Genomic DNA, 12,680 nt, shown 5'->3' with positions numbered 1-12,680 from the left:
ACTTACACCAAGTAACACAGACATACACTGACACCAAGTAAAAAAGACATACACTGATACCAAGTAACACAGACACACACTTACACCAAGTAACACAGATACACACTTACACCAGTTAACAAAGACATACAATTACACCAAGTAACAATGACACACACTTACACCATGTAACACTGACATACACTGTCACCATGTAGCAAAGACATGCAATGATACCCAGTAACACAGACACACACTTACACCAAGTAACAAAGACATACAATGACACCAAGTAACAAAGACAGACACTGACACCAAGTCACAAAGACAGACACTGACACCCAGTAACAAAGACAGACACTGACACTAAGTCACGAAGACAGACACTGACACCAAGTAACAAAGACATACACTTACACCAAGTAACACAGACATACACTGACACCAAGTAACAACGACATACAATTACACCAAGTAACAAAGACATACACTGACACCAAGTAACAAAGACATACACTGTTACCCAGTAACACAGACACACACTTACACCAAGTAACAAAGACATACACTGATACCAAGTGACACAGACACACACTTACACCAAGTAACACAAACACTCACTTACACCAAGTAACAAAGACATACACTGACACCAAGTAACAAAGACATAAAATTACACCAACTAACAAAGACACACACTTACACCAAGTAACACAGACATACACTGACACCAAGTAAAAAAGACATACACTGTTACCCAGTAACACAGACTCACACTTCCACCAAGTAACAAAGACATACACTGATGCCAAGTAACACAGACACACTCTTACACCAAGTAACACAGACACACACTTACACCACGTAACAAAGACATACAATTACACCAATTAACAATGACACACACTTACACCAAGTAACACAGACATACACTGTCACCATGTAGCAAAGACATGCAATGATACCCAGTAACACAGCCACACACTAACACCAAGTAACAAAGACATACACTGACACCAAGTAACACGGACATACACTTACACCAAGTAACACAGACAGACACTTACACCAAGTAACAAAGACAGACACTGACACCAAGTCACAAAGACAGACACTGTCACCCAGTAACAAAGACAGACACTGACACCAAGTCACAAAGACAGACACTGACACCCAGTAACAAAGACAGACACTGACACCAAGTCACGAAGACAGACACTGACACCAAGTAACAAAGACATACACTTACACCAAGTAACACAGACATACACTGACACCAAGTAACAAAGACATACAATTACACCAAGTAACAAAGACATACACTGACACCAAGTAACAAAGACATACACTGTTACCCAGTAACACAGACACACACTTACACCAAGTAACAAAGACACTCACTTACACCAAGTAACAAAGACATACACTGACACCAAGTAACAAAGACATACAATTACACCAACTAACAAAGACACACACTTACACCAAGTAACACAGACATACACTGACACCAAGTAAAAAAGACATACACTGTTACCCAGTAACACAGACTCACACTTACACCAAGTAACAAAGACATACATTGATGACAAGTAACACAGACACACTCTTACACCAAGTAACACAGACACACACTTACACCACGTAACAAAGACATATAATTACACCAATTAACAATGACACACACTTACACCAAGTAACACAGACATACACTGTCACCATGTAGCAAAGACATGCAATGATACCCAGTAACACAGCCACACACTAACACCAAGTAACAAAGACATACACTGACACCAAGTAACACGGACATACACTTACACCAAGTAACACAGACAGACACTGACACCAAGTAACAAAGACAGACACTGACACCAAGTCACAAAGACAGACACTGTCACCCAGTAACAAAGACAGACACTGACACCAAGTCACGAAGACAGACACTGACACCTAGTAACAAAGACAGACAATGACACCACGTCACAAAGACATACACTGACACCAAGTAACAAAGAAATACACTTACACCAAGTAACACAGACATACACTGACACCAAGTAACAAAGACATACAATTACACCAAGTAACAAAGACAGACACTTACACCAAGTAACACAGACATACACGGACACCAAGTAACAAAGACATACACTGTTACCCAGTAACACAGACACACACTTACACCAAGTAACAAAGACATACACTGATATCAAGTAACACAGACTCACACTTACACCAAGTAAAACAGACACACACTTACACCAGGGAGCAAAGACATACACTGACACCAAGTAACAAAGACACACACTTACACCAAGTAACACAAACACTCACTTACACCAAGTAACAAAGACATACACTGACACCAAGTAACAAAGACATACAATTACACCAACTAACAAAGACACACACTTACACCAAGTAACACAGACATACACTGACACCAAGTAAAAAAGACATACACTGTTACCCAGTAACACAGACACACACTTACACCAAGTAACAAAGACATACACTGATACCAAGTAACACAGACACACACTTACAAAAAGTAACAAAGACATGCAATTACACCCAGTAACAAAGACACAAACTTACACCAAATAACACAGACATACACTGACACCAAGTAACAAAGACATACACAGTTACCCAGCAACACAGACACACACTTACACCAAGTAACAAAGACATACTCTGATACCAAGTGACACAGACACACGCTTACACCAAGTAACACAAACACTCATTTACACCAAGCAACAAAGACATACACTGACACCAAGTAACAAAGACATACATTTGCACCAACTACCAAAGACACACACTTACACCAAGTAACACAGACATACACTGACACCAAGTAAAAAAGACATACACTGATACCAAGTAACACAGACACACACTTACACCAAGTAACACAGACACACACTTACACCAGTTAACAAAGACATACAATTACACCAAGTAACAATGACACACACTTACACCATGTAACACTGACATACACTGTCACCATGTAGCAAAGACATGCAATGATACCCAGTTACACAGACACACACTTACACCAAGTAACAAAGACATACACTGATACCAGGTAACACAGACACACACTTACACCAAGTAACACAGACACACACTTACACCACGTAACAAAGACATACAATTACACCAAGTAACAATGACACACACTTACACCAAGTAACACAGACATACACTGTCACCATGTAGCAAAGACATGCAATGATACCCAGTAACACAGACACACACTTACACCAAGTAACAAAGACATACACTGACACCCAGTAACAAAGACATACACTGACACCAAGTCACGAAGACATGCACTGACACCAAGTAACAAAGACATACACTGATACCCAGTAACACAGACATACACTTACAAAAAGTAACAAAGACATGCAATTACACCCAGTAACAAAGACACACACTTACACCAAATAACACACACATACACTGACACCAAGTAACAAAGACATACACTGTTACCCAGCAGCACAGACACACACTTACACCAAGTAACAAAGACATACTCTGATACCAAGTGACACAGACACACGCTTACACCAAGTAACACAAACACTCACTTACACCAAGCAACAAAGACATACACTGACACCAAGTAACAAAGACATACATTTACACCAACTACCAAAGACACACACTTACACCAAGTAACACAGACATACACTGACACCAAGTAAAAAAGACATACACTGATACCAAGTAACACAGACACACACTTACACCAAGTAACACAGACACACACTTACACCAGTTAACAAAGACATACAATTACGCCAAGTAACAATGACACACACTTACACCATGTAACACTGACATACACTGTCACCATGTAGCAAAGACATGCAATGATACCCAGTAACACAGACACACACTTACACCAAGTAACAAAGACATACAATGACACCAAGTAACAAAGACAGACACTGACACCAAGTCACAAAGACAGACACTGACACCCAGTAACAAAGACAGACACTGATACCAAGTGACACAGACACACACTTACACCAAGTAACACAAACACTCACTTACACCAAGTAACAAAGACATACACTGACACCAAGTAACAAAGACATACAATTACACCAACTAACAAAGACACACACTTACACCAAGTAACACAGACATACACTGACACCAAGTAAAAAAGACATACACTGTTACCCAGTAACACAGACTCACACTTACACCAAGTAACAAAGACATACACTGATGCCAAGTAACACAGACACACTCTTACACCAAGTAACACAGACACACACTTACACCACGTAACAAAGACATACAATTACACCAATTAACAATGACACACACTTACACAAAGTAACACAGACATACACTGTCACCATGTAGCAAAGACATGCAATGATACCCAGTAACACAGCCACACACTAACACCAAGTAACAAAGACATACACTGACACCAAGTAACACGGACATACACTTACACCAAGTAACACAGACAGACACTGACACCAAGTAACAAAGACAGAAACTGACACCAAGTCACAAAGACAGACACTGACATCCAGTAACAAAGACAGACAATGACACCACGTCACAAAGACATACACTGACACCAAGTAACAAAGAAATACACTTACACCAAGTAACAAAGACATACACTGACACCAAGTAACAAAGACATACAATTACACCAAGTAACAAAGACAGACACTTACACCAAGTAACACAGACATACACGGACACCAAGTAACAAAGACATACACTGTTACCCAGTAACACAGACACACACTTACACCAAGTAACAAAGACATACACTGATATCAAGTAACACAGAATCACACTTACACCAAGTAAAACAGACACACACTTACACCAGGGAGCAAAGACATACACTGACACCAAGTAACAAAGACACACACTTACACCAAGTAACAAAGACATACACTGATACCAAGTGACACAGATACACACTTACACCAAGTAACAAAGACATACACTGACACCAAGTAACAAAGACATACAATTACACCAAGTAACAAAGACACACACTTACACCAAGTAACACAGACATACACTGACAACGAGTAAAAAAGACATACACTGTTACCCAGTAACACAGACACACACTTACACCAAGTAACAAAGACATACCCTGATACCAAGTAACACAGACACACACTTACACCAAGTAACACAGACACACACTTACACCAGGTAACAAAGACATACACTGACACCAAGTAACAAAGACATACAATTACACCAAGTAACAAAGACACACACTTACACCAAATAACACAGACATGCACCGACACCAAGTAACAATGACATACACTGTTACCCAGTAACACAGACACACACTTACACCAAGTAACAAAGACATACACTGATACCTATTGACACAGACACACACTTACACCAAGTAACAAAGACATACACTGACCCCAAGTAACAAAGAAATACAATTACACCAAGTAACAAAGACACACACCTACACCAAGTAACACAGACATACACTGACAACGAGTAAAAAAGACATACACTGTTACCCAGTAACACAGACACACACTTACACCAAGTAACAAAGACATACCCTGATACCAAGTAACACAGACACACACTTACACCAAGTAACACAGACACACACTTTCACCAAGTAACAAAGACACACACTTGCACCAAATAACACAGACATACACTGACACCAAGTAACAAAGCCATACACTGTTACCCAGTAACACAGTCACACACTTACACCAAGTAACAAAGACATACACTGACACCAAGTGACACAGACACACACTTACACCAAGTAACACAAACACTCACTTGCACCAAGTAACAAAGACATACACTGACACCAAGTAACAAAGACATACAATTACACCAACTAACAAAGACACACACATACACCAGGTAACACAGACATACACTGACACAAAGTAAAAAAGACATACACTGTTACCCAGTAACACAGACAAACACTTACACCAAGTAAAACAAACACTCACTTACACCACGTAACAAAGACATACACTGACACCAAGTAACACAGACATACACTTTCACCAAGTAACACAGACATACACTGACACCAAGTAACAAAGACATACAATTAGACCAAGTAACAATGACACACACTTACACCAAGTAACACAGACAAACACTGTCACCATGTAGCAAAGACATGCAATGATACCCAGTAACACAGACACACACTTACACAAAGTAACAAAGATATACACTGATACCCAGTAACACAGACACACACTTACACCAAGTAACAGAGACATACAATGACACCAAGTAACAAAGACAGACACTGACACCAAGTCACAAAGTCAGACACTGACACCCAGTGACAAAGACAGACACTGACACCAAGTCACGAAGACAGACACTGCCACCAAGTAACAAAGACATACACTTACACCAAGTAACACAGACATACACTGACACCAAGTAACAGAGACATACAATTACACCAAGTAACAAAGACACACACTTACACCAAGCAACACAGACATACACTGACACCAAGTAACACAGATACACACTGACACCCAGTAACAAAGTCATACACTGACTGCAAGTCACAAAGACATACACTGATACCCAGTAACTCAGACACACACTTCCACAAAGTAACAAAGACAAACACTGACACCAAGTAACAAAGACATACATTTAGACCAAGTAACACAGACATGCACTGACACCAAGAAACAAAGACATACACTTACACCAAGTAACAAAGACACACACTTACACCAAGCAACACAGACATACACTGACACCAAGTAACAAAGACATACACTGACACCCAGTAACACAGACTCACACTTACACCAAGTAACAAAGACATACACTGATGCCAAGTAACACAGACACACTCTTACACCAAGTAACACAGACACACACTTACACCACGTAACAAAGACATACAATTACACCAATTAACAATGACACACACTTACACCAAGTAACACAGACATACACTGTCACCATGTAGCAAAGACATGCAATGATACCCAGTAACACAGCCACACACTAACACCAAGTAACAAAGACATACACTGACACCAAGTAACACGGACATACTCTTACACCAAGTAACACAGACAGACACTGACACCAAGTAACAAAGACAGACACTGACACCAAGTCACAAAGACAGACACTGTCACCCAGTAACAAAGACAGACACTGACACCAAGTCACGAAGACAGACACTGACACCCAGTAACAAAGACAGACAATGACACCACGTCACAAAGACATACACTGACACCAAGTAACAAATAAATACACTTACACCAAGTAACACAGACATACACTGACACCAAGTAACAAAGACATACAATTACACCAAGTAACAAAGACAGACACTTACACCAAGTAACACAGACATACACGGACACCAAGTAACAAAGACATACACTGTTACCCAGTAACACAGACACACACTTACACCAAGTAACAAAGACATACACTGATATCAAGTAACACAGACTCACACTTACACCAAGTAAAACAGACACACACTTACACCAGGGAGCAAAGACATACACTGACACCAAGTAACAAAGACACACACTTACACCAAGTAACAAAGACATACACTGATACCAAGTGACACAGACACACACTTACACCAAGTAACAAAGACATACTCTGACACCAAGTAACAAAGACATACAATTACACCAAGTAACAAAGACACACACTTACACCAAGTAACACAGACATACACTGACAACGAGTAAAAAAGACATACACTGTTACCCAGTAACACAGACACACACTTACACCAAGTAACAAAGACATACCCTGATACCAAGTAACACAGACACACACTTACACGAGGTAACAAAGACATACACTGACACCAAGTAACAAAGACATACAATTACATCAAGTAACAAAGACACACACTTACACCAAATAACACAGACATGCACCGACACCAAGTAACAATGACATACACTGTTACCCAGTAACACAGACACACACTTACACCAAGTAACTAAGACATACACTGATACCTATTGACACAGACACACACTTACACCACGTAACAAAGACATACACTGACACCAAGTAACACAGACATACACTTACACCAAGTAACACAGACATACACTGACACCAAGTAACAAAGACATACAATTAGACCAAGTAACAATGACACACACTTACACCAAGTAACACAGACAAACACTGTCACCATGTAGCAAAGACATGCAATGATACCCAATAACACAGACACACACTTACACAAAGTAACAAAGATATACACTGATACCCAGTAACACAGACACACACTTACATGAAGTAACAGAGACATACAATGACACCAAGTAACAAAGACAGACACTGACACCAAGTCACAAAGTCAGACACTGACACCCAGTGACAAAGACAGACACTGACACCAAGTCACGAAGACAGACACTGACACCAAGTAACAAAGACATACACTTACACCAAGTAACACAGACATACACTGACTCCAAGTAACAGAGACATACAATTACACCAAGTAACAAAGACACACACTTACACCAAGCAACACAGACATACACTGACACCAATTAACACAGATACACACTGACACCCAGTAACAAAGTCATACACTGACTGCAAGTCACGAAGACATACACTGATACCCAGTAACTCAGACACACACTTCCACAAAGTAACAAAGACAAACACTGACACCAAGTAACAAAGACATACATTTAGACCAAGTAACACAGACATGCACTGACACCAAGAAACAAAGACATACACTTACACCAAGTAACAAAGACACACACTTACACCAAGCAACACAGACATACACTGACACCAAGTAACAAAGACATACACTGACACCCAGTAACACAGACACACACTTACACCATGTAACAAAGACTTACACTGACACCAAGTAACAAAGACATACACTGATACCCAGTAACACAGACACAACCTTACAACAAGTAACAAAGACACACACTTACACCAAGTAACACAGACATACACTGAGACCAAGTAACAAAGGCATGCACTGACACCAAGTAACAAAGACATAAACTGACACCCAGTAACAAAGACATACACTGACACCAAGTCACAAAGACATACACTGACACCCAGTAACAAAGACATACACTGACACCAAGTCACAAAGACATACACTGATACCCAGTAACACAGACACACACTTACACCAAGTAACAAAGACATACACTGATACCCAGTAACACAGACACACACTTGCACCAAATAACACAGACATACACTGACACCAAGTAACAAAGCCATACACTGTTACCCAGTAACACAGTCACACACTTACACCAAGTAACAAAGACATACACTGACACCAAGTGACACAGACACACACTTACACCAAGTAACACAAACACTCACTTGCACCAAGTAACAAAGACATACACTGACACCAAGTAACAAAGACATACAATTACACCAACTAACAAAGACACACACTTACACCAGGTAACACAGACATACACTGACACCAAGTAAAAAAGTCATACACTGTTACCCAGTAACACAGACAAACACTTACACCAAGTAAAACAAACACTCACTTGCACCACGTAACAAAGACATACACTGACACCAAGTAACACAGACATACACTTACACCAAGTAACACAGACATACACTGACACCAAGTAACAAAGACATACAATTAGACCAAGTAACAATGACACACACTTACACCAAGTAACACAGACAAACACTGTCACCATGTAGCAAAGACATGCAATGATACCCAATAACACAGACACACACTTACACAAAGTAACAAAGATATACACTGATACCCAGTAACACAGACACACACTTACATGAAGTAACAGAGACATACAATGACACCAAGTAACAAAGACAGACACTGACACCAAGTCACAAAGTCAGACACTGACACCCAGTGACAAAGACAGACACTGACACCAAGTCACGAAGACAGACACTGACACCAAGTAACAAAGACATACACTTACACCAAGTAACACAGACATACACTGACTGCAAGTAACAGAGACATACAATTACACCAAGTAACAAAGACACACACTTACACCAAGCAACACAGACATACACTGACACCAATTAACACAGATACACACTGACACCCAGTAACAAAGTCATACTCTGACTGCAAGTCACGAAGACATACACTGATACCCAGTAACTCAGACACACACTTCCACAAAGTAACAAAGACAAACACTGACACCAAGTAACAAAGACATACATTTAGACCAAGTAACACAGACATGCACTGACACCAAGAAACAAAGACATACACTTACACCAAGTAACAAAGACACACACTTACACCAAGCAACACAGACATACACTGACACCAAGTAACAAAGACATACACTGACACCCAGTAACACAGACACACACTTACACCATGTAACAAAGACTTACACTGACACCAAGTAACAAAGACATACACTGATACCCAGTAACACAGACACAACCTTACAACAAGTAACAAAGACACACACTTACACCAAGTAACACAGACATACACTGAGACCAAGTAACAAAGGCATGCACTGACACCAAGTAACAAAGACATAAACTGACACCCAGTAACAAAGACATACACTGACACCAAGTCACAAAGACATACACTGACACCCAGTAACAAAGACATACACTGACACCAAGTCACAAAGACATACACTGATACCCAGTAACACAGACACACACTTACACCAAGTAACAAAGACATACACTGATACCCAGTAACACAGACACACACTTGCACCAAGGAACACAGACATACGCTGACACCAAGTAACAAAGACACACACTTACACCAAGTAAAACAGACACACACTGACACCCAGTAACACAGACACACACTTACACCAAGTAACACAGACATACACTGACACCAAGTAACAAAGACATACATTTACACCAAGTAACAAAGACATACACTGACACCAAGTAACAAAGATATACACTGATACCCAGTGACAGAGACACACACTTACAACAAGTAACAAAGGCATACACTGACACCAAGTAACACAGACATACACTGACACCAAGTAACAAAGACATACACTGATACCCACTAACTCAGGCACACACTGGGGGGGGGGGGGGGGTGGGGGCGCGGGGGAACATTGGCGCAGTGGTTCGCACCGCAGCCTGACAGCTCCAGGGACCCGGCTTCGATTCTGGATACTGCCTGTGCGGAGTTTGCAAGTTCTCCCTGTGTCTGCGTGAGGTTCCTCCGGCTGCTCCTGTTTCCTCCCACTTGCCAAAGACTTGCAGGTTGATAGGTTAATTGGCCTTCATAAATTGCCCCTAGTATAGGTAGGTGGCAGGGAAATATATTGGGACAGGTGGGGATGTGATAGAAATCCGGGATTAGTGTAGGATTAGTGTAAATGGGTGGTTAATGGTCGGCACAGACTTGGTGGGCCGAAGGGCCTGTTTAAGTGCTGTATCTCTAAACTAAACTAAATACTGACACCTAGTGTCACAGACACACACTGACAGCCAGTAACACAAACAAACACACACTGACACCCAGTAACACAGAGAACCACTGATACACAGTAACAAAGACATACACTGACACCAAGTAACACAGACACACACTGACACCCAGTAACAAAGACATACACTGACACCAAGTAACAAAGACATACACTGACACCAAGTAACAAAGGCATAAACTTACACCAAGTAACAAAGACACACACTTATACCAAGCAAAACAGACATACACTTCCACAAAGTAACGAAGACAGACAATTACACCAAGTAACAAAGACATACACTGATACCCAGTAACACAGACACACACTTACACCCAGTAACAGAGACACACACTTACACCAAGTAACAAAGACATACACTGACACCAAGTAACAAAGACATACACTTACACCAAGTAACAAAGACATACACTGACACCAATTAACAAAGACATACACTGATACCCAGTAACACAGACACACACTTACACCAAGTAACAAAGACATACACTGATACCCAGTAACACAGACACACACATGCACCAAGTAACACAGACATACACTGACACCAAGTAACAAAGACATAAACTGACACCCAGTAACAAAGACATACACTGACACCAAGTCACAAAGACATACACTGACACCCAGTAACAAAGATATACACTGACACCAAGTCACAAAGACATACACTGACACCCAGTAACACAGACATACACTTACACCAAGTAACAAAGACATGCACTGACACCAAGTAACAAAGACATACACTGATACCCAGTAACACAGACACACACTTGCACCAAGTAACAAAGACAGACACTGACACCAAGTAACAAAGACTTACACTAACACCAAGTAACACAGACATACACTGACACCAAGTAACAAAGACATACAATTACACCAAGTAACAAAGACACACACTTACACCAAATAACACAGACATACACTGACAACAAGTAACAAAGACATACACTGTTACCCAGTAACACAGACTCACACTTACACCAAGTAACAAAGACATACACTGATGCCAAGTAACACAGACACACTCTTACACCAAGTAACACAGACACACACTTACACCACGTAACAAAGACATACAATTACACCAATTAACAATGACACACACTTACACCAAGTAACACAGAC

The sequence above is a fragment of the Heterodontus francisci genome, unplaced genomic scaffold (assembly GCF_036365525.1).
Source record: "Heterodontus francisci isolate sHetFra1 unplaced genomic scaffold, sHetFra1.hap1 HAP1_SCAFFOLD_57, whole genome shotgun sequence".
NCBI lineage: Eukaryota > Metazoa > Chordata > Chondrichthyes > Heterodontiformes > Heterodontidae > Heterodontus > Heterodontus francisci.
The sequence above is the reverse complement of the archived record's forward strand: the minus strand, read 5'-3'. Positions refer to the sequence as shown.